Genomic DNA, 25041 nt, shown 5'->3' with positions numbered 1-25041 from the left:
ACTGACTGAGCCACCCAGGCGCCCCATGAATAAGAAATTTTAACACAAAATTATTTTAAGTTATTTAATTAATAGGAAATATTATACTGTATCATATGTGCCCGTGGAAAATTTGGGTGTGATCTGTATCAGCAAACCCACTTATCTTACCTAATCTGCCATTTTATTTCCCTGCGTTTACATTGAGATCTGTGTTTTAGTTGCATCTTGGCTTTTTTTTTTCCCCCCAATTGACTCAAATTCCTTCTCTATTAGCCCTGAAAACATCTTTGTTGGGGATAAATAGCACATTCCTTCTCCAAAACTCACTCTACTACCCTTAGAATGTACATGACTCATGGAAAAGCTGGGACAATCACTTCCAATCCTTTTACACTGATTCTGGTCCAGCCTACAGTTTCCTCATGCTCTGATCCTTTTGCTTTTTTTGCTTTAAAAATCCCCAGACTGCAAAATAGCTCCCACTCACTAAAACAACTTTCCTTGCAAGCCATCAAAATCCACTCTGATCTTCCCAACTGGGGGAGGTGACTTGATTCCTTTCAATGTTGGAAACAACCCCAGTGTCATTAGCTCTCCCATTTCCCCCATCCACCAGTGAACTCTGGAGCCCTTTCAAGATTTTGCTCCAACGCTCAAGATCAAGTCCAACCTCCAGTGGCAGATCCTTGATTTAAGCTGTGGGGTTTTCTGAAGAATTTAAGTATTCGACACGAATATTTTAAAGGAAAACTTGAGACATTTTTTTCAGCAGAGCTATGGCTGTGAATCTCTCATGTCTGCTCTTCTGGGTCCGTTTGTGCTACTGGACATGGACGCTTCCTGAAAGCCCACACAGTGCAGGGGGTCTGGACACGATGGCATGACAATGTTGCTTTGATGCTGAAGCTGGCCAAGGGGTCACTGGTTGGCTTACCCAGCAGGAGATTTTGCAAAAATTACCTTGATGAGAGTAAAGAAAAAAATTCCCATTTTTTTCCTCCCCTGGAAGCTGTAGTAAAAATGGATCAATAAATAATTTTGATTATTTTAATTAATTTTGATTAATTCATCCTAAAGAGAAAGGTAAGGTCATAGGTAGGGGAAGTTGCTGAAACTCTACTGAAGCAAATGCTGATATTGTTCTCAAGGTCAAAGACTAAAAACCAGTAAAGTTAAATTTGGCTTGTCTCTCCTATGGCATGTGTTGAGAGCAGAGATTCAGGGAAGTTTAATCTCTTTTATACACAGATTGAGTTATGTAGCCATGAGTTTATGCAATACTAACTAGCTTTAATCCAATGAGAAATAACTTGATAGAATAAGACTATAATGCCTGGAACAACCAGAAAACCTGAAAAAAAAATGTTTATGCTATGTTGTAGGTCTAAAGAACACTGTAGTATTAAGCAGAATAAGATAAAAAAAAATTTTTTTACCTCTTTTCTTTCTGCTGCTCAAGTTGCTACTCAGCATCCTCTCAGTCATAAATGCTGAATAATCTGTGAGGGAATTAGAATCTAAATCAGGCTTATGTAACTGTACCTGTAAGTGCTAAACTTATTTGGAACTAAATGCAATTGAGGATTACGGGTTTGTTTTTTTAAAAATCTTTTTCTTGATTGAAAGATAAACTCATACACACATATCCACACACACATATATTCCTAAATTGATGATTAGATAAATATTTAGATCTGTAATTATTAGATTGTTGTGTATGAACCAAGAAATAAGAGAAATTTAAAGCACTGAAGTAGTTTTAATGAAAGCATAATATTTTATATATATTATTTCTTTTTAAAAAATGTCTCATAAAGGAAGGGAAAGCGGAGTGATGAAGCATACTCCTCTGAGGGTATTGGGGCACAGTTTTATCTGAAAAGCTCATGTGAATTTTATACTTTACTGTGTATTTATAGCTGTCTTAGACTTACTAAATGTATAATGTCTTTTCCTTTAAAGATTTATTTATTTATTTGAGAGAGAGAGAGAACAGGAAGAGGGGCAGAGGGAGAAGGAGAGAATCCTCAAGCACATTCCCACTGAGTGTGGAGCCTAATGCAGGGCTCGATCCCAGGACCCTGAGATCATGACCTAGCCAAAATCAAGAGCTGGCTGCTTAACTGACTGAGCCACCCAGGAGCTCCATAATGTCTTATACTTACAATAACCTTTTAAGAGGAAGAAAAAATAATGCCAGTTTTTCCTCACCAAATCTTTGAATAACATGAATTTTCCAGAAAGATACGTTCGGTATCTATCCTATAGTCTTGTGTACCACTGGGCACACTGGAGTGTTGCCCTAATTCAAAGGATCAAAGCTCTGGCTGAACAGTGACATCACAAGGGTACATTTTTTCATAATGCCAATGCCCATGCCTCCCTGAAGTCCAATGAAGTCTGCATCTCTAGGAAAGATTCTTAGCATTGATATTTTTAAAAATCTCCCCGGGTGAATCTAGCGGGTACCCAAGGGTGAGAACAACTGCTGTAGCTGGAGACTTCCTCCAGTTTGAGGACCATGGATGAGGTTATATTAGATACTATCTATCATTATACCTGAAGACAGGTATCACATCATACCTCTCTTTGAACTTGTTTCCCTTATCACTAGGACTGTAGGATAGCTGTTGAGTACCATAGTGAACTGATTGCAGGGAAGTGGAAACTCGGTCTACAGTGAAACACTACACATTATACCTAGTGTATAGCCCAGTGGGATCCTGAAGATCAGCCTCCAAGCCACTGATTCTATAGCAGAGAAGCAGAACTACTCATTCTAAACAATTTGGGCATTGTTTTCACTCCCCCTGCCCCTGCCCGCCACTGACGGTAACTTCCTCCATCTAAAGAAAATTTTAATTTGATAAATTCCAAAGTGTTGATTTTTGGAAGTATTTAATAATTATAATTTTATCAGTTTGACTTTTTAGAACCCCACTAATTTCTCCTACAATATTTTCAGTATTTGCTGAAGGATGACATCCATCCCCCTTGCCTTAATCATGTGCCAGATTACTCGTAAACCTGGACCATATGCCACTGCAATTTGCTGATGGGCCCAAGCTGTTTTGGTAGATAAAAAATCCAAGGGGATTAGATGGCTCAAACCTCACTGTGAACAGAGCAACGGCAGCAGGGCAGCTACATGCTCACTTCTCTCTCCTTGTCCATGTATTACCTAGATTCTCTTCCTTCAAGTCACTGGTGACCCCAAAACTGGAGATCACATCAGTGCCTGCAAAAGTGTATTTCACTCGAATGAGGCTTTCTGTAGACACTCAGACAGAAACCAAGTTTCAGAGACATGGGTCACGCAAGCAATGGGATAGAAATAATGATGTGCAAAAGTCAGAAATGTTTCCCCAGTTTTGGCTTTAGGATGGTCCCGGCAGGGTAAACACTCTAAATTGATGAATGACATAAAGCGTCTTTCTCCTTTATTCAACTCCTGTTTTCTGCTCAGCACAGTTAATGGTGATATTCTCTGTCATCAATATTTGAATGACTACAAGTTTGTCTGCTTATAATAACGTGAACCTCTATGATTTCACTTCAGAAACTTGATGACTCTTGAAATCAGAATTGGATGGTTGATTTTTTTCTTCTTTTTGAGAGAGAGAGAGTGTGTGTGTGTGAGTGGGGGTGGGGGCAGAGGGAGAGGAAGGGAGAGAATGAGAAACTTTTTTTTTTTTTAAGGTTTTATTTATTTACTTGAGAGAGAGCGCACGAGCAAGAGAGCATGGGCAGGGAGAGCAGCAGAGGGAGAGGGAGAAGCAGACTCCCCACTGAGCAGGGAGCCTGATGTGGGGCTTGATCTCAGGACCCTGGGATCATGACCTGAGCCGAAGGCAGGTGCTTAACTGACTGAGCCACCCAGGCACACTGGAAGAGAGAGAATCTTGAGCGCTGGGTCTCACAACTCTGAGATCATGACCTGAGCTGAAATCAAGAGTTGGATGCTAAGCCAACTGAGCCACCCACATGCCCCAGTCTTACCCATTTCAATGAGGGTTTTTCTCATTCATCTGACATGTATTGTCTGGAGGGAATTTAGGTTTCTCGTTTTTTCCAAATCATCACTTTATCTGCAATGTTTCTATCTTCTTCAGTTAAGAAAGAGCCTGTAACAGAGAGAGAAGCAACACCATTGAGGAAAGAACAATTTTATTTCTTATTATTTCACACCGTCTTTGGTGGTCTCATTCTCTCCTGTTCTATATAAGCTTCGTCCATGTGGTGCATGATATATTTATCCATGCTTTGAGTTCATATCATCCCAATTCAGGGACCTCACAGGAATGACAATGTTTCCATAAGCCTCTGGATGAAAAAATCTAGGGATGGTGGGGCCATGTATATATATCTGAACTGGTGCTCAGGACCATTGGATTGATATCATGAGTAGTCAGGCTAGGGTCACATGCCTTTCTTTGTACCCAGGTTCCAGGGGATGGCTTATCATCTGGTCTCTCCCTGTCTTTTCCACACTGATATGGAAGGCAAGGTGGTATGGATAAATGTATGCATAATTAATGTGAGTGCCGTGAGCTTAGGATTTGAACTCTCCTAGTGAGTTCTGGAATTCTGAAAGGTAGGGAAACATATTTTTTAAATGATTACGCTTCTACTGCTGAACTCTGTCCCTGAGATGGCTTTAAAAAGTGAATACATTTCTGAAAATATTTTTTTTTCTGTTCTGAGACCAGTTATATCATTAAACCCACACACAAAAATCTCTGCCACATGGAAAATATGTAAGGTAGATTTATTTATAGTGATTAGAAAACAAAACAACAGAACTTATGATGAGTGATCTGGGTTATAAGAAATGTCTTTCAGCTATCAACTTAAAAGATTTCAAAGTCCCTTTTTTGTCAAAGGAAAGCTTAGTATTAACAAACTGCTTAAAGATGTATTTATTAGGTTCTGATAGTTAAATAAATAACCATTTAAAAATCTTAAAATCTTCAAACATCTTAAGTAATTTTTATAAACAGAGTACAAGATGTAGGAAGTGTGAAATCAAAAATGTTTTCACTCATTAGAGATGACCTTATATAGTTTCACCACTTATGAGTTATCAGGACATCTGTAACTTGTGAAAATGATTTTCGTATTTTATTCCCAAATATTATGTATTTTCCCTTATTTTTGGAAACATGTAAACATACAAATGCACATATTGAGGGATATATCTTTCATACTTAGTTATACCAAGTTGTTAAAATATAAATTAAAAAAATCTATTTAGTAAGACATTCCAACAAGACATAACTAAGTATACTACCGAAATTTTGTGTCCTTGCTCCTTCACAGAAAGGGTCACCTATCCAGAGGCATAACAAACTGATGCTTTGGGATATAGAGAAACATCAATAAAGTCAACTACATTTTTCACTTGTGTACTGAAGGTACAGCAGGGGAAGCATCACATTTTTTTTAATTATTGAAAAAAGAAAAGAGTGAATGGAAGATCAATGTGCTGGTTGAAGGGTCAAGCAGATAGAGAAATGGAAATCTGTTTCCAAATCTATTTCCATACAATCATTTTAAAGAAAGGCATGAGAGGCAGGATTTCAAACAGATAGGTTAGAAAACCCAGGCTGTTTTTTTAGTATGACTATGCCATTTGGCATCTGTGTTGGGTGCCTCATAGCTATCTGGGCCGCTTCTTCCTCCACACATTGATGCAGCGGCCGGTGGTTGTAGCTGGAACACGACAGGCTCGCCTCAGCTGCACAGCCACATCTGGGCCTCCATGGAGTAGGGGAGGCTGAAATTAAGTCAGCCTGTGCTAATGCTATGGCGACAAGTGAAACAAGGAAGCAGGAAGGGGATGTCGAGGGCAGGCTGCAATTTTTTTTAAAAGATTTTATTTATTTATTTATTTGTCAGTGAAAGAGAAAGAGAGAGGGCCCAAGCGGGGGTTGGGGGGGAGCTGCAGGCAGAGGGAGAAGGAGAAGCAGGCTCCCTATTGAGCACGGAGCCCAATGTGGGACTTGATCCCAGGACCCCGGGATCATGACCTGAGCCGAAGGCAGATGCTTAACCGACTGAGCCAACCAGGCATCCCTGCAATTTTTAATAAGGTGGTCAATGAAGACCTCACAGGGAGGAGGGTATTGCAACAAAGGCTTAAATAGAGTGAGAGAGTGAGCCTTCTGGGCACAGGAAACAGAATGCAGAAGCTCCAAGGCAGCAGCATGGCTGGAATGTTCACCTGGACCAAGGAAACCAGTGTTCTTCGACAGAAGCCAGAGACGCAGAAAAACAGAAGAAGAGAGGAGAGGTAGTGATGCCAGGATGTAGAGAGCCTCATAGGCCTCTCCAAAGAGGTGTGCTCTCTGATGGGCTGGGAGCTGAATGGGAAGTTTTGGGAGAAGGACAGACATGATGTGGCTGGTGCTGAAACTAGACCGCAGAGTGTGGGCAAGTGTGGAAGCAGAGACATCTGTTAGAAAACTATTATAATAATTCAGTCAAGAGGTAATAGCTTTGTAAAAGGTGGAAGCAATAGATGTGGAAGATGAGGTAAGGTTCTGTATGTATTTAGAAGGTAGAACCAAAAGAATTTGCTAACAGGCAAGATATGAGATATGAGGAGAGAAATGAAGGATAATTTCAAAGTTTTAATTGAAACACAGGTGGGAAAACGTTGCTCTTAACTGAAGTTGGGAAGACTTTGACAGTTGTGAGGTTTGGGAAGGGGGTCAGGTTTCGGATACAAGTTTGAAATGCCTATTAGACATCCAAATGGAAATAAAAATTAGGCAGGAGGGTATAAGGAGAGCACCTGGGATGAATTATAAATTCGGGAGTCATCATCATAGAGATGATATTCAAAGTCACAAAACCGGATCAGTCACCAAGGTGGTGTATGCAGGGAGAAACGAGAGGAGGCCTAAGGACTGAGCTCTGGGTCACTCTAATGTACAGAAGTTGGGGAGCTAATGAGAAACTTGCAAGGGAGCTAGGGAAGGAGTGGACATTGAGGTACAGGGCAACTGGGAGAGTGTGAATTCTTGGCAGCCAGATGCAGAAAGAGGTTGAATAGTGTCAAACCCTGAAGGGAGGTGTGTGGGGTGAGGATTTAGAATTAAGCATGGGATTTAGCAAAGCAGAGGTCACTTGCGACACTGCAGACCCGTTTCAGTATAGTGGTGGGGCAAAAATCAGAGTGAGTTCAAGAGAAAGAAAGAAGAAACTTAAGAACCGTGAATACTGTGAATGCAAACAACTTCTAAAAGGGAGACCAGAGTGGACTTGGAGCTGGAGTCTGTGAGGTCAAGAGAAGGATTCTTTGGTACCGTCCGAGAGATGATCGCATGCATACAAACTGTTAGAAACTATTTGGTGGAGAGGGAAGATTGGACAAAGAACTGCAGGAGTTCTGGTCTTGAGTAAGCAAGGGGTCACGTGACCCCAGAGGCCAAGGGACCTTGGAGAGCAGCACAGTTTGTGCAAGATGACAGGCTGACAGGAAGCTCAGGAGACTATACGCGCAAGGAGGCAGAGAGGTGGCTAGGTGTGGTGATGCAAGCCGTGGGGGCTGCTTTTTCATGGTTTCTCTTTCCCTGTTAAATAGGAAGCAAGGTCAACAGCTGAAGTGAAGGTGGGAGTGGAAGTGTTGGGCATATGAGGTTAGAGAAGGGGGTTCTAAATGGTCCTCTAGGTGGGGAAGCGAAAGGATTAGGGAAACAGATGTGGTTTCTGAGCAACATTGGGGGCCCGGTTAACAGTGGTGCAAGTACATTTAAAGTTGTGTGCTCTTCCCAGCCTCGTTCAGCTGCGTGGAGGAGCAGAGCAATCAGAGAGTTGAACTTAACCAGGATGGGGTTTTGTCCGCCCAATATGCTAAAATGGGAGATGTACGGGGGTACCGAGGGTGTACGTACACAAGGGAGGATTTTCGTGATAGAAATGGTTTAATGCTAGAGAGACTCATGGTTTCTTTCAAAAAAATTCTCTCCTATGACCTCAGCCTTTCTCCTATAGGTACCACCTCTTCTTCATTGAACTTTGGAATTCCAGAATCATTTTGTATTTTCTTTCCTCTCACTGTCCAATTACGCCAACCACTAGGCAGCCGCTGTCATGCCATTCCCACCAGTATCGCTGTCACAGAAGCTAAGTGTAGGAGCGGACCGTACGAGGAGGGGATGGAGCACGGCAAGGCGGGAAAAGGAGTCTAGTGTCAGAATATGGAGGTTCTAGAAGGCTGAGGTAAAGACCATTCTTAATTAGGCAGGCTTCCTCAGAGGGAGCATCCCAGGAGAATCAGGAGGAAGCTGCATGGTCCTCTGTGAACCAACCTCAGGAATCTGACTTAAAGAGTAACTTCTTTCTGTAAATAAATTTTATTGGAACAGAGCCACATCCATTTCTTTGCATCTTGTCTATGGCTGTTTTTGCATCAACAGCAGAGTGGAACGACTGCAACAGAAAATGTATAGTCGGCAAAGCCAAAGATGTTTACTATCCAGCCACTTAGTGGAAAAAGTTTGCTAACTCCTTCTCTAAAACCTGAAAGAAAGAGTACTAAATGGGAGCTTTCAAACTGACCAGTCATGGCCTTTGTCATAGAACTGAATCTAGTAACATGTAATGTAAACCTATACTATTTCTAGATCGGTATCTACAAAAAGATCAAATTTCTCAGTGAGGTTAGAGGGAAATTCCTAACTCATTTCCTCTCTCGAGAGTTCTTCCCTAAGACAAGACAAAATATATGAACTGCACCCAGATTTAAACATTAATTTTGGGATGTTTGCCAGACCAGATGGTTAGAAAAGCTAAATACCATTGATTTATTTCTTACCCTTTATGAAGCAACATTAGAGACAATGGACCTTTTCAGAACAAATGAGAATAAACAACAGAATGCAGATCAGAGGAGAATTAAGAACAAATGCGACTGGATTTTATTATGCTATAATTAATTTTGTATATAGAAAAGCACTAATTATTAGCAAATTGTAAACTCTACCAACCCAAATTTTCCTCATAGCAGCGGGGCAAGGATGGACTTTTCTGTTTCATGAATGTCACTTTTCCTTGTGTGATATTGTGACCACAATTTCTAGTACCCCGAGAATGCTCTCTTGCAAATGGAATTAATCATTCATCAAATACCTTTTGAGCACTTCGTATACTTTAGAGACTGGGAACTAGTAGACTTACCTCTTTCCCTTGGGGGATCATACATCCCTAAAGGGGACACAACGTGGCATTGATCGTAGAACACTTAGGGACCCATATTTGCTTGCTTCTGGCTGGTTGTTTATTGCTGATTTTCTCTTTCTTTTTCGTGTGTGAATTAAAGTATATGCTACTAAACAAGGATCTTTGTGTATATCTTCCCATGGTATTTAATTTTGTAGCAGTCCTGCTAGGTAGATTTTATTTTACCTATTTCACTCACAAAAACACTGAGAACCAGGGAGGTAACTAACTTGCTCAAGCCCACGCAGCTGAAATTGAACATCCTTTTTTTCTGACTTCAGCTTCTATAATTTTTCCTCTAGGCTTAAGATACTGAGCCAAATAATTTTTTTTTTAAAGAATAACTGATCATTTCTGGCTGATGTAGAATAGTTCCTTAGAGCAAGTCAGATTATTAACTAAAGCCATACTTTTCATTACATATTTTTATTTGGTAATTTTCCTTAGACCAAGAATTTTGGAGAGTATAAGCCTTATTTCTATGTGTTAGTGATCCTTCACTCCTACCTACCCTTACTTTGGTTTTCATTTTAGCAAAGAGAAAGCTGGAGGAAAGCTTATTGCTAGGGTTGAACTGAGCAAACCAGGCAGACTGGAAAGGACTGGCAGGGCTAAAGACCTGGATTACAAGGCACTGGGAATTCCTCCAAGACAAGAATTCCAAGCAATAGACAAAACGTGCATCATAAAGAGAATTACACATTAGGAATTTTTTTTAAATGTCTTCAGCCTTCTCCAGAGGTGGTAAAAACACATAAATACATAACCATGAAATGGAGAAGGCACTGGTGGCTGAAGGAAAGAAGATACATCTTCACAGATAAAGTCCTTTCCAGTGTCAAGTGGGGCTTGAATTCTCCCTGTCAACTTTGCTTTGGGACATAATAGTTTATTTCTAGAAAGCCTTTCAAAAATTTAAACCTAATGAACACCGTAACTGTTATTGAGAACTATTATGCCAATTAGAGAGGAGATAGGATAAGAAGGGGACAGTGTCCGGTAAATCTGGGTTGTGATCAGGTTTAGAACACTGAGCCATCAGGAGATCGGGCTTAGGTGTGGCACTTTCACATCATATGAGTGCAATGGAAATATTCCAAATCCAACAGAAAAAGCAAAGACAATGATGACAGAAGATGCCAAAGAGGAGGCTTCAGTAGATGAGTCCGGCTTGCTTCCTAGTTGAGCTTAGGGCCTGCTCTGAATCTAATACAAAAAGATTCATAATTTAGTGAAATAATTTATAATGAGATATTGAATCATATTCACAAGAAAGGGAAAAAAATTGTCAAAGACACCTCCCAGTGTCGCATAAAAGACAGGGAAACATTTCTGGCACAGAACATGTGGAGTGCTGTCTGCCTGGGCACGCCCCTCTGAAGGACAGACAACCTCTAACCCTGTTAACACAGAACCAGTCTAGTCTTAGCTCTGTTTATGTGGAAGTTTCTGTGACCTCTCTGGCTTGCCTTCCCCTCAACTGGATCCTAAGCTCGGTCCCATTTCACAGCCTTGCATCATCTGCTCGGAACCTGGCCAGGTGGAGAGGGGACAGCTGGGGAGGGATGAACATGAAAAGCCCCAAGGATTCTACAAAGGGTCCAGAAACCCCTTCACTAACTAAACTCGAGGACCCTGAGGGTGCTTTCATCAAGCACAGGGACAGGGTGAGAAGAGAGAAACAAAATGCAAGTTGAATGCCTGACCACTTTGCAGGGCAACACGCATTGGTCACAAGCCTAAAAGTTTTGTATGTTTTCTTAGCATTTCGTAATAGGACGACAGACATGTTTGCTAAAGCCTAGGAACAGATGCTCGTGGTACAATAGGACATACACTCCCACAGCAAATATGTAAAGTCCCACCGTATCTTCATAATTGAAATACGTATTTTAAAGGTCCTTCCAATCGTTCAGTGTCACTGCTCACATTGTGACTCATTTTTTAAAAAAAAAAATCTGTTTCTAAAATGACTCTTCCGTACTGTCGATAGATCCGTAACATGAACTAAAATTATTTTAAGGGAGTATTGGTTGTTATCCTTCAATCTTATCTCATTCCTCTAAATTGAAAGACATTATTATTACTAATGCAAATCTCAGAGAGATCCGAAGCAATGCCTCCATTTTGGTTCTTTGAATGATTTTCATTGCTGCTTTGTGATTTACAAGCTGGTATTATTGTGGAGCTCTTTAATCTCTGTCTGTGGAATTGCAGCTACAAAATAGAGGTAACATTAGCATCTAGTGGATACCGTTGTTGGAGAATTAAATGGAATAATATATGTAAAGTGCTTAGCAAAATGCTGGACCATAGAAAATGCTCAGGGGCGCCTGGGTGGCTCAGGTGGTTAAGTGACTGCCTTCGGCTCAGGTCATGATCCTGGAGTCCCGGGATCGAGTCCCGCATCGGGCTCCCTGCTCAGCAGGGAGTCTGCTTCTCCCTCTGATCCTCTCCCCTCTCATGCTCTCTCTCTATCTCATTCTCTCTCTCAAATAAATAAATAAATAAATAAAATCTTAAAAAAAAAAAAAGAAAATGCTCAGTAAGTGGAAGCTATAATCATCTTTATCATCACCATCATTATTCATTTAAATTCAGGTTAGTCAAGAATACAGTAATTTTTAAATGATACATTTTATGTTTGAAGATAGCATATAATTCCTGATTATTAACTTTACATAATTATCGCTACTGTCTAATGTGAAAGTGTACAAAAAAATGTCAGCACCCTCCAAATTTGCTTGGTAAGGGTGGCATATATACATAGGAAAAATTTTTTGGTTTTTTCAAATTCTAAAAATATCCAGATTTAATTTTCAAGCAGGATAATGTTGAATTTGTGACAAATCTGAAAATCTGAACGATTAAAATTTGTTAATAATCGTTTGCATCACATATTTTGTCTAATCTTTACATCTAATATGCCAGCCAGAGTCTGGGATGTTTTGGACTTTGTTTATTCAAAGAAAACATGGAAACATTTGTATACCAATGTGGAATGCTGAAAAAATATACCACACAGAGGAAGTTGGAAGCAATGTTTGTGAACCTCAAACTCATCTTGTTTACTGTATTTTAGGGCACCAGATTCCCAAGCTTTATTGAGAAATGTTCAGAGATGAGTGGAAAGTGTTTTGAAATCAGAAAAGACAATGTGCGTCAGTGCCTATCTGCCACCGAATGCAGACGGCCCTTTGCTTAAAGGCCAGCCAAGCATTGTCTTTGGATCGTCATGTTTGCATCCCAGTGATAACTGGGAGGGTCAGGTTGAGATCCCTCCAGACTTGGCTACATCATGTGCTGTGTTGTTTGAGATCTAGCTATAAGAATAGTTTCCAGGCTGAGAATCAGATGTAATGAGAGTGAAATGCCCCCATAAATTAGTGTTCTAAAAGCTTCACATAGAATTTAATCGAGGTAGGTACTCATGCAACAAACAAGTGGCTTCCCAGGTTCCTGCATAGAAATATAATGCTTCAAGTTGGGTAACACTATCATGTTTCAGATCCTTTTCCATTCTGGCTTACCACAACATTAGGTTTCCTAATAGTCACTTGTCTTTGACATTCTCTGAAGGCACATTCAAAGGCAAAGGCTTTTGTGTAGGTAGTGTACTCACAAATTGCTGGAAAGCAAGAAGGAAATGATACGGAAAGCAAGATATGGAGGACTGGACAGGAAGGAGGAAGAGCCAATGCAGGGGTGAATTACAAGGTTGGCCGCACCAGTGGTGCTCAATTCTATGCTGTTTTTGTTTGTTCCAAAGAGCCTTATGGTAGGTGTTTCAGAATTGACCAGCTGGGTATCAAAGTGATGGGCCCATCCTTTAGCTTCTGTTCCCCATTGATCAAGGGAAACCATACTAATACTCCTTTGACTTCTGAATGTGCATAGGTTCTTATGTACTTCCCACATAGGTGCATCAAAACCAAAACCAAACAAAAAGCAAAAAACCCAGGCAGAAGTTGAGAGATACTTAACACAGGCCTGAGTCAAATGTTGTCAGGCTGCACCTACAGGAAGCTGGGTGAAGCTTTCAATAGAACAGGCCACCACAGCAGTCCTGGAGTAGGATGTGGAGAGGGTTTGAGGCCGAGCTCAAGGTGCATCTGCTACAGTCCAACCCTTTTTACCTCTCAGTTTCTCTCATTCCCATTACAGAGTCCCTTTCAAGGTGGCGGGCAAATTTGAGAGGACTTAATGAAAGAAGGTTAGTTGAATGAGCTATTGTCCTCACTTTTTGGACCTAAGTGCTAAGGCCATAATCAGTATTTTCTTTCCTTCACTGTCTATTTTGAGTTTCCTTTATATTTGACCTGTAGGATGGTTTAATTATGTGCCCAGTGGAGTGACTCCAGACCTTTATCCTTAGCTGTCTGAAGCCTTAGATGCCTGGCCCTTGTTAGGCTGCGGTTTCTGTACCTTCTGATTCTTAGTTAGCACTAAGTACTGAAGCACCAAAAGACATCCCAAGGAGTCTTCTCTTTTTCAGATATATTCCTCCCTGTCCCCAGTGCATAGCAGCAATTCTAACTCCCCTGTGTCAATTAAGGTCAATTATTATCCCCTGTAGAGTTAACTCTTTGCTTATTGATTCTCTGGCATGATAAGCCCAACATGACCAGGTGGTTGTTGTATGTTCAAGGGTACTAGAATGCTCATGGTGTGCCCTGGGAAATAGGACTAATTATAATGTAACCCAAAGTGATGGTGACAAGAAGCATGCATTCTGAAAGTGTGTCACCAGGAGTGATGGTGAAAAGTACCGGCCCTACTTCCACCCTTGGTTCCCATACCTGTGTATCCGATGTACTGAGGACACGGAACCAGAAATGAGCCATTGGTTCAGAATATAAACCATATTCTGGAGGACTGCACTCCACAGGATGCTGCTACCTGAGCTGATTCCTTTGCCAAAACTTTCTACTATTCTATTCTCTAGGTAGCTATTCTACTCCAGCTGATTGCTTATATAGTAAGTCTAAAGGGTTCTGTGTGTCTATTCTTTTATCTCTTTTGCTGTAAAATTCATCTGTCTTCTCAAGATGAAGCAGAGAGAAGCAGACAGAAGAGGGAAAGTATATGACAAATACATGTGCAACTTTCTATTCAACTTAATGATTTTGTGGTGGATGCAACCTGTAAGGGTAACAAAATTCATTTTGCAAATTATTCAGTAAATCCAAAGTGCTATGCAAAAGTTATGGTTGTTTACAGTGATCACAGAATAGGGAACTTGTTAAGAAAGCCATCCAGACTGGCGAAGAGCTGTTTATGTGATTACAGATACAGCCAGGCTGATGCCCTGAAGTGTGTGGCACGGCAAGAGAAATGGAAATCCTTGATGTCTGCTACTCCCTCCTCACTCTCCTCCTTTCTGGAATTTAGCTGAAGTTCTGGCCTTCGCTACAGGAACCTCCACTACTGTGGGCAATTTAGAAAAAGAAAATGCAGTTTGAAATTCTGAATTTGCAAAGTACTGTCAGAATAATTTATAGTAATGAGTTTAAAAATCAACTTTTTATTGCCTTCTCACTAGCGGCAAAAGTTTTGTACCAGTGAATTTTTGCAATAATGCAGTATAATACATTTTTAAACCTTGAATAAAGAATAAACTTCAAAAAAAAAAAAAAGAGGGCTGTGTGTGTGGAGACACTGGGGCAGGCATAGCACAAGTGTGAGGAGCCAGGGGAATCCGGAGAAGTAAGTCTGTGCTGCGGTTGGGGCTCCGACATGAGGGTGTTGTTACTCACCAAGAATCCTAAGTGACCACTGGGTTGTAAGGGCCATGTTCTGTGTTTAAGAACGTAAGCTTCAAGAGGCTGGAAGCAAGTATGTTAGATTCCCCCTTTCTGTCTTGAAAACCATGCCGTTTATTATGAGGATGTCTTGGGTTCTGGGCAGTTCTCCACAGTGAAAGGAACTTCCCTGAGCACCACAGATGACACCTTCTATACTCAATTTGTAATGGGGTGTGTCTCCATCCCAGCGCAGAATGGGATGATGGAACTGAATGTTTCAATGACATCAGTGAAGGTGAAAATGAAGAAAATATGGCCGTAGAGTTATAAGGGAAACACGTCATCTGGTTTCTAGACCAGACAGAAGCCTCTTCTATAGGGTACTCAGAAGAGGAGCGTGCCTTAACTCTGGCCCCAATGGGAAGGAAGAGCTTCCCAGAAGACTGTGTCTGCTCACTGTGCAGAGCCAGACCTCAATGCCAAGGAATGTATTTCATCCTATCTGTGAATTGTCATAAACACGCGTGATTCATTTTTAAATGTAAAAACAATACCTGTTACTGTGAGGCAATGTTGTATGTGATACCATGGTTGGTTCGTGTATTAGGTAAATACTTTAATAGTGGTGCTGGAGGAGTTCTGTGGATATAAAAGAAAAACCCAGGTGTCAAGTTTGGTAAGGATGATACAGGATGGAAGAGGGCCAATGTAATGGAATTGATATCAAGTGGTTGGAGATTCTCCTCATTGATGTTGCCACATTGCTGCTCGTGATAGGGCATTCAGTAGTGGTAGTAGCTAGATCATTCTGGATGAGAGAGAGCCCATGCTATATAGTCCAGATGTCCTTTATCTTTGGCACAATGGCCACACCATAACTCATTGTGTCAGCCCCACTGGGCTGAGTAAATAAGATGATTGACAATACAAGATGGGTCATCTTGTCCAGTTGGTTGTTGATTGCCTCTTTTGTGTTGAATGCCCTCAGTAGGTATTAATGTGAGCCATGAATATTTGCATACTTTATCCACTTCCATTGCTCCCTCTACTCTACAGACTTTCTTGCCTCTGATTTTTGATTATTGTTTCTTCAAGTACAGGAGTCAATGTATACTCATAACTCAATCACTATCCCTTCCACACATGGTAAACAATAAACTGTACTGCTCCAGTTTTTAACACTGATAGAATCTCCTTAACCGCAGTCTTTTGGGACCACCTCCAAGTGAGGCTGTGGTGTGGCAGCCGTACATTTCTGGCTAGTCACAATGTATTACGTATTGCCATCTGTGGACCAGACCTGAGTTTTTCCTTCTTTGTCAGTTGGTCATAATTGTTTCAGGTTGGGTTTCCCAGAAAGCAGACTCTGTTTAACATGCAAGAGGTTTATTAGAGTGTGCTCTTGAGAACAATATCTGTGGAAGGGAGAGGGAGGGGGCAGGATTGGGCAGAAAGAGAATTGAGCTGTGACACCGTATTTGTGGAATGCCTTAGACAGCCCTGAAGACCAGAAGACTCTTGAGAGCTGTCCTGAGCTGGGACAAACGGACCAGATCTTTATATCCATTTATCAATGGTCACAGAATGTAGACCACCCCAGAAGGGAAGTGATCTGAGAGGGGCAAGGAAGCTCTGTTCAGCTGAGGCAATCCCAAGAAAGGCTGACGGCTGAGGATGGCTCTTACAGTGTGTGGGTTAATGAGTCCTTTATTCCTGAAGGAAGAACTGGGTAGTAAATCTCAGTATATGCCAGAGTAGCCAACCTCTAGAAGGTATGGTTTGAAGGAAAGGCATTAGTACAACAGAGCTGGCTTCCACAGGAGTCTGTTCATATAATTTGCTTGTTCTTTCTGAACGTGCTCAAGTCTGAACCTGAATGAAATATTGTCCCCATTCATACTTGTGCCCCCTGAACCTACAATACCCAGCTACAATACCCAGGTCATGATGGGCAGCTCTGGCCTCATAGTCATTTGTTATCCCAGGTAAATCTCCAGATCTGAATACTCACATTTTTAATTCACTGGAAGCAAGAGAGCTAAATTCGTGTCTAGAAATTTACCACATTGGTGAAAATCTTGTCCTTAAGAAACTTGCCTAACTTTGCTTGTAATCTGTGTGTTTACTGATGACTATAGCAATCTCATAGAGAATTAGGGTATTAGAACACTGGGACACACATGAAAGTTGAAAATTCATATATGAACTCATTTTTTTTAAACAGAAAAATTTCATGGAGGTAACAATGAAATGACTGAGCAAAAGAACATATATATGGTAGGAATGCTTACAAGATATTTTCAATTTGCTCTTTTGGAAACCAGTATCTGCATAAACTCAAATTATGTTTTCTATTTAGAATATAGACTTATAGAATTGCTACAGATCCTAAAACATCTTCTAGTTAGTGTCTTTGCCTATATATAAACACCTATGTTTAAAAAATTAACCCTCTGGAAGAGACACCAATCTTTTAATAATCTATTTTATCTATCATCTATGTTTAAAAAATTAATCCTCTGGAAGAGACACAAATCTTTTTTTTTAAATTTTTATTGTTATGTTAATCACCATATATTACATCATTAGTTTTTGGTGCAGTGTTCCATGATTCATTGTTTGTTCATAACACCCAGTGCTCCATGCAGAATGTGCCCTCAATACCCATCACCAGGCTAACCCATCCCCCTACCCCCTCCCCTCTGAGACACCAATCTTTTAATAATCTATTTTATCTATCATCTATCTATCTATCATCTATCTATTTTATTTGAGTATAGTTGACACACAATGTCACAGTAGTTTCAGGTGTACAGCTCGGCGATTTGACAAGTTTATACATTATGCTATGTTCACCATAAGTATAGCTACCATCTGTCCCATTACATCACTATTACAGTATCATTGACTATATTTTTTATGTTCTGCTTTTTATTCCTGTGACCTACTCCATAACTGGAAGCCTATATCTCTCTATTCCCTTCACCCATTTCGCCCAATCCCCCACCCTCTCCCCCCTGGCAACCATCTATTTGTTCTCTGTATTTATAGTTCTGATTCTGCTTTTTGTTTATTAATTTTTTAAGATTCTATTTATGAATGGAATCATAGGGTATTTGTTTTTCTCAGTCTGACTTATTTTACTTAGCATAATACCCTCTAGGTCCATCCACGTTGTTTCAGATGACATGATCTCATCCTCTTTATGGCTGCATAATACTCCATTGTGTGTATAAACCACATTTTCCTTATCTGTTTGTCTGTTGATGGACACTTAGGTTGCTTCCATGTCTTGGCTATTGTAAATAACGCTGCAGTAAAACATAAGAGTGCATATACCTTTTTGAGTTAGTGTTTTTGTTTTCCTTCGGTAAATACCGAATAGGGGAATTATTGGATCACATGGTATTTCTATATTTAATTTTTTGAAGAACCTCCATACTGTTTTCCACAGAGGCTACACCAGTTTACATTCCCACCAACAGAACATGAGGGTTCCTTTTCTCCCCATCCTCACCAACACTTGTTGTTTCTTGTCTTCTTGATTTTAGCTATTCTAACAGATATGAGGTGATATTTCATTGTGGTTTTGATTTGCATTTCCCTGATGATTAGTGATGTTGAACAGCATTTCATGTGTCTGTTGATTAATGATCTATTTTAATTCTTGACAACTGTAAGTGAATTCTCCTAATGTCTACATTTAGCTATTGATTGATTGACATAGATGTTAGAATTTATACATAAATTGTACATATGTAACACATATGTATTATAAATAACATGTAAAGTATATGTATAATAACACATAAACTATATCTACCCATCTCTCTCTTTCTCTCTCTCTCTATATATATATCCAATATATTACATATCCTGGTATACAAGTATAAAAACTTGAGAGAAGGTTAACTAAATTACATAGACTATTCATATCTCAAATCTGTAGGATTATGTGGTGGTTAAAAAAAAAATTGTTTGAATATCTTCCCATCAAGATTTAAAGTTCCTTCCCATTGAATCTGGACTGGCTTTAGTGACTCTTGTAATTAAAAGAATGTACTAGATGTGAGCTATATAACTTCAAGTCCAGATCAGAAAAGATCGTGAATCTTCCAACTGACTTTCCTGGGAAGTTTGCTCTGGGAGAAGTCAGAAACCATGTAGTAAGTCTGATTATCTTCATATCTCTATGCTGGAGAAGACACAAGTAGACACTCTTGCAATAGCCCAGCTAAGCTACCAGCCTACAATCAACTCCAAGTATCAGCGTTTGAGAAAGCCATCTTTGACAGCCAGCCCATTTAGACTTTCAGATGATGGTAGCCCCAGTCAACAGAGTGCAACTGTGTCAGAGATCTTTAGAGTGAATGGCCCAGCCAAACTTTCCTCAAATATCTAAACAGTACCTGAAGAACGAAGTAAAATATTCACTCCCATAATTTTGGGGTAATTTGTTAGGCAGCAAAAACAACTGATTATTATGTGCCACATACTCGGCTCTGTGCATTATCTCCACCAACTCCCTTAATTTTGTTTATACTGCAAAGTGAGTGGTATTGCATTTTAGAGATGAGGAAAGTGAGTTTCAGAGAGTTTAACACTCTCATAATGTCACACAGCTAGGAAGAAATGAGTTGGAATTCAAACCCAAGTCTGCCTGACTAACTGAAACCTGAAAAGAAAGATCAAAAAAATCTTAAATTTGTAGAGTAAGGTCTATTCTTTAAGCAGCAAAAAAAGAAAAAAAGAAAAAAAAATTGGCAACATATTTGAGATCAATTGAATTAGAAATACCCACATTCAAATAAAATAATTAAAACACTTTCTAGAGTTCAGCATGTGCAGGCTGGAAATGAAAAATTTGGATGAGAGGGCCCTAGTGAAAAACAAATTTAACTATTACCATATGAACATTGTTGCCTGAATAGTGATGATGCCAAATGGCTGAGCAAAAGGTATTGGAAATAATCTGTAACAACTTTTGTAAAGATGTTTTGGCATGAAAGTGTACAGCAGTTTCATTTTGAAATACTGAAAAGCCTGAGTGAAAACATAATTAGTATCCATAAAAAGTGAATAATTATAGTGCTTTGCTTTAAATGACCTTTGATGAAATTCTAATTCTTCAATATACCATTACCCATTTAACCTAACATTAAAAAGGAGAAATCATTTTCTTTACTTTTCATCCCTTTATGGGTCTACCATCAAATGAAAATATCAAACTTAAACTGCTGTGTCATATGCCAATACTGAGGGACTATAATTATGCTTGTTCACTTACAAGACTAAACATATTTTTAACTTTGTTGTGATTGTGTGACTTATAATTTATTTATACCAAGTAAACACTTTCCATTTCTATTCTGTTGGACTTACAGTTTTTTACATATTCACTCTAAATATTGGCAAAGAAACTTTTCATCACTAAACAGTCCCTTCATCCCTTCACTTCTTTGATTGCTCTAGTGTCTTCTTCAAAGGTTCTTTGCTTTATCCCTGCTTAGTATTTGATATTTGGGGAATAGGTTGGATGTTTACGGTACATCTATTAGAATCTGCTTTGTTTGATCCATGGTTCTCAAATATTTGTGTGCTTGAGAATCATTTGGGGGAATGAATGATAAAAAGAACTGTAGATTCCTAGGCCACATTGCCTGAGATTCTGATTGGAAGGCTGTGGGGTGGGGCCAAGGGATCCACATTTGTAAGGAGGAGTCTAGAAATTTCTTTTGCAGATAGTCTGAGTATCATCTTTGGACAAACACTGTCCTAAGTATTATGGCAGTAATTTTAGTAACTGCCCTCAGATTGTAGGATGCCATTTACCATAAACTGCTAAATGTATAGGTCTCATCCATATAGTTTTTAAAAATAAGAAAATGAAAAACTTCCATACTTTAAAAATATTACTGGAAATAAATTAATAATTAAACGCTTAGAGTAAAAACAAAAATATTTATTATAACTATTTGGGATTATTGCTAAAAATGTAGTTTTATCACAATTTAAAGGTATACACCAAACTCAGTACAGAATTATTTACTTTATAATACCATTCATAATTATATAGGATATGTACTGTATCATAATTATCTAAACCCATTAACATTTATAATTACTAGGTAAAATAATCATTGTTTAATTTAATTTTGCTGTCTACCTTAAAGTTTCCATGAGAATTTGCAAATAATAAGTAGCCAGTGTTGAAGTGGTTACATTGAGGTTGCATAGTGCTCATGAGCTGGTTGCTTATTCATTTGTGTATTCTTTGTTTCTAAGTGTCAGAGGCTGATATAAAGCCTATGAATGCTCCTAATGATTTAATTACTCTTGGACTTGATTTATCTTTACCAATATACTCTTGTCCCTTAGGCTATTTACCTCCAGTGTTTCTACATAGAATTTTTCCTCATGATCTACAAAATTATCATATCTTATCTCAAAATGATCAACTGGAATTAAAAATGGAAAGAACAAAGCCATTAAAATTTCCTCCACCATAATTCACTTTTGTATTAATTCAGCAATAAAGCTACCAAATAATTTCTATTACCAGACACTCCCTCAGTCCTCAGAATATAAAATAACACAGGGCAACTGCTTTCTAAGATACCTGTTCTAATAGGCCTCTGGACTTCAAAATCACAAGTTATCTCAGTATTTTTCTGAAGTAATTATTTCTCTTCTATAGCTCCTCTTTGCTATTAAACTAATTAGTGTTATATATGAAGAGAAGGAGCTTTGAAATCTATATTTTTAAGGACTCTATTCAAACCCTCTCTCACCAATGAATCATGATGGGAAATAAGAACAATTTCTTTATAAAATCAGGATAATAATATTTAATTCACAGAATTTTTCAAAAGCATTTTAAAATTCTCAGATAAAATAAGATAATATAGAGGCTCTTTCTCCAGCATGATAGTATGAGCTCTATGGACCTGCTTCCCTGCAAAACTAATGAAAAATATTTAAAAATGACCAAAGTCTCTGTAGTTGGATGTAAGAGCATACAACAAATGAAGAAATATTTATTCAGGAAAATCTACTACAACTTGACAAGAACAGTGAGTGAGTGGTATCTGAACCAAGGGCCACTCCCTCCCTTGCTCTCCCCTCTAAGCCACATGGAAATTCTACTCTAGACTTGTATAGTTAAGAACACAGGGCTCCCTCTCACCCTAGCTCCAAGTCAGAGGGCAATTTCCCAGAAGGGGCAGGACAGCAGCGTTTCTCAATTTGCTCCCAGCTATCTGTTGCTCAGGCTAAGTTCTGGGTCAGTGTGACTGTCAAGTGAGGGCTTCTTTCTTCCACTCTGCTCTTGCTCATGAAACAGAGACTCTACTTTGGGTACAGCACCACTGAGAATCTTGAAGCTTTCATTTTCCTGGTTTGCAATGCTGAGAAAGGCAAGCCGAGAAGACCTGAGGCTACTATCTGCCCCTTTCCACTCAGCACTCAACTGCTAAAGCATACATCTAAGAGAGAAACCTGACCATTGTCCCCACACCTAGCTCTAGAGTTATCACTAATATAGTCTGCCTAGAGAGAGAATCAGGATATAATAGAACTTTGAATCCCATCCCAAAGGAACTGACTTCATTTGCAACAGAGTGTGGAAAAATTTAAACTTAAAAGTTGCTTTCAAAATCAATGAGACTTGTGGTGACAAACAATTGATAAAAGATTGGTAGATTCATTGGGGATATAGGCAAAGTGTTGGCTAGCTAGTTTGCCAGAGAGAGCCAGGGAAAAGAGACAGCTGGGAGGAGCATTCCTTGGGCCAGAACAAATCTCAAACACTCTCCTTAGGAGCTATCCCTTCAAAGGAGCCCAAATTTGACTGGATCAGTCTATTGAACAATTTGTGCCCCAGGACACTGGTGAAAACAATAAAGCAATTAGCTGGCAATTATCGTAGTTAAACAACTAGGTGTCTGCAGAGAAAGAGACCATCAGAAAGAGTCCTGCCAAACCACTGTCATACTAGGGGGGGACTGTGGGCTATTCAAGGCTGTGTGCCTTGAACAGCATCAGAGGCTTCACAAAGTGGTGGGTGGGTGTGGGGTACGGTGGGCAATATACTTCACTAAAATAGTCCAGCCAGTCATTAAACAAATAAAAAAACCAATAACAATGACAAGCCCTGGAGGGAAGGGACCAGTACCAGAGTTGCTGCAATATATTATCTGTAATGTCATTCCCAACAAAAAAGTATTGAGAACATATGATCTATACATTGGGGAAAAAAGTAGGATGTGAATGACTAGATGTCAGATTTAACAAAGACTTTAAAGCAACTATTACAAATAGTTTCAAGGAACTAGAGGAAACCATGATTAAAGAAGTAAAATAGATTTTTATGACAATGTTGCAACAAACAGTATCGATAAGGAGATAGAAATTAATTAAGAAAAGAACCAAATGAAACTTCTGGCATTGAACATTTCAGTAACTGAAATGATAAATTCATTGGAAGGACTCGACAGTCGATTTAAACCAACAGGAGAAATAGTTAGCAAACTCAAAAATAAATTGATAGAGATTATGCAATCTGAAGAGCAGAGAGAGAGAAAGATGAAGAAAAATAAACATACTCTCAGAGAAATATGAGAGACTACTAAGTACACCAACATACAATAATGTGAATACCAGAAGCAGGGGAGAGAGAGGAAAGAGAAAAAAAATTGAAGAAATAATAGCTGAAAATGTGCCAAATTTCTTAGGCAACATTAATCTATACATCCAGGAAAACATTAATTTCCACATCAACAAACTGCATAGGATAAATGCAAAGAGATCCGCAAACAAGTCACAGTAAGAATGATGAAAACAAAAGGCAAGGAAAAAATCTTGAAAGCAGGAAAAGAAAAATGACTCATCATTGCAAGGGAACTCCACTAAGATTAACAGGTAAATTCTCATCAGAAACAAAGGAGGCCAGAAGGCAGTGTGCTCAGTGAAGAAGCTGTCAACCAAGAATCCTGTATTCAGAAAAGCTGTCTTCCAAAAATGAAAGTAGAAAAAAGACATTAAGAGATAAGCTAAAAGCGAAAGAATATATTATTCACAGATCTACCTTTGAGAAATACTAAAAGAAATTTTTCAGGCTAAAAGCAAACGATCTTATTTTTTCAAATCCACATACACACAAAACAAAGAACATCTACAAAGGTTATTATGTAATGATGAAAGAGAGTAATGTATGTTTCTTCTCTTTTCTTAACTCTGTTAAAAACCAGTTGTAGAAAACAAAACAAAATGCATATAATGAATTGTTGAGCCTATGACCTAGAGAAATGTAATATAGTTGCCATTAACAGTGCAAAGGAGGTAGGAGAGAACACAACTCACGTGGGCTAAGGAAATGACTCCAGATGGTAGCTCAAATCCACAGAAACAAATGAAATGACAAATGCTGAATATTCTTGGTCTTTCCCATAACCCCTCCTTGCTAAATGTGATACTGACTTTGTATGTTGTTTCTCATCCTCCCCAGGAATCCCAGGTACTTCCTGCTCTGGTAGGCTTTTGTGATGCAGGAGGTAAAGAAGAGGGAGTGAAGGACCAGAGGCATGACCCAACAATCTACAGGAGGTCTCTCCACCTCATTTCCCAGGGGGGAGTCAGATCCAGGGAGGGTTAGAAGTTATATGTGAGGAAAGAGGAACTAAAGAAGCATGGTTATGAAGTCTCGTCATGATATTCACTCAATTTAAGCAGAAAACTTCAGAACTTATTTTAAAATTAACTTTTATTTTCTGATGTGCTTTTTGATAGATCCCTCTCTGAGCTACACTCTTCTTAGGGGAACAATGCCAGACACATTCTCTACCAACTTTTCTCACACCTGTTTCAAGCCTTTCATTAGTGTTTGTTTTTGTTTTTTTTTTAACTCCTGTATCTTGGACATTTCACCACTTGGTTCAAATAGTACTTTGTTTTCCTTTTTAAATCAATAATGTTAATTGGAAACAATAACTATTATTTTATCAATAATATTAATGATTAACATTTCCTAGAAATAAGAAGTAGTTTGAAGTAGAGTAGTTGAGTAAGGGATATGTATTTTTATAGTTTTCCC

General features: G+C 39.1%; 1 long non-coding RNA gene across 3 annotated transcripts in view; it reads right to left on the bottom strand.

Annotated features, from left to right (window-relative positions):
• Nucleotides 1–24458, bottom strand: part of LOC112836101 (uncharacterized) — a 45715-nt gene extending 21257 nt beyond the window's left edge. For 2 of the 3 annotated variants that reach the window (XR_003211382.2, XR_012377952.1), the window contains exons 1-3: nucleotides 24312–24458; nucleotides 3982–4106; nucleotides 1419–1481 (exon numbers count right to left, since the gene is read on the bottom strand). This is a non-coding gene — a long non-coding RNA (uncharacterized lncRNA). Of the gene's footprint in view, nucleotides 1–571; nucleotides 943–1418; nucleotides 1482–3981; nucleotides 4107–24311 lie in introns of those variants that run through there. The other variant, XR_012377953.1, reaches the window with a different exon arrangement.
• Nucleotides 24459–25041: the final 583 nt, after the last annotated feature.

This window comes from Callorhinus ursinus, unplaced genomic scaffold (assembly GCF_003265705.2).
Source record: "Callorhinus ursinus isolate GAN/ISIS: 27379988/994484 unplaced genomic scaffold, GSC_fseal_2.0 scaffold4, whole genome shotgun sequence".
Lineage (NCBI taxonomy): Eukaryota > Metazoa > Chordata > Mammalia > Carnivora > Otariidae > Callorhinus > Callorhinus ursinus.
The sequence above is the reverse complement of the archived record's forward strand: the minus strand, read 5'-3'. Positions and strand labels throughout refer to the sequence as shown.